This window comes from Brassica oleracea, chromosome C1 (assembly GCF_000695525.1).
Source record: "Brassica oleracea var. oleracea cultivar TO1000 chromosome C1, BOL, whole genome shotgun sequence".
Classification (NCBI taxonomy): Eukaryota; Viridiplantae; Streptophyta; class Magnoliopsida; order Brassicales; family Brassicaceae; genus Brassica; species Brassica oleracea.
Genome location: NC_027748.1, coordinates 41,657,904 through 41,658,214, shown reverse-complemented (window position 1 = coordinate 41,658,214; position 311 = coordinate 41,657,904).

Genomic DNA, 311 nt, shown 5'->3' with positions numbered 1-311 from the left:
GCTGTCAAACTCCCCGCAACTATTGAACCTTCCACCTTTGCAAGATTTCTTGCTTTCCCCTTCAAATGTTTCATCTGCCGCTCATACGGATACATCAATCCGTTGTGAAAAGGTCCACGAAGCAATGCTTCATACGGTAGGTGGACAACTAGATGTTCCATGACGTTAAAAAATGACGGAGGAAATATCTTCTCCAGGTTACACAATATGATCGGAATGTTCTGATGAAGTTGTTCGATGACTTCTTCCTTGAACTTACGTGTGCTAAGATCTCTGAAGAATGCTCTGATGGCTGTATATTGCAAAAGTAA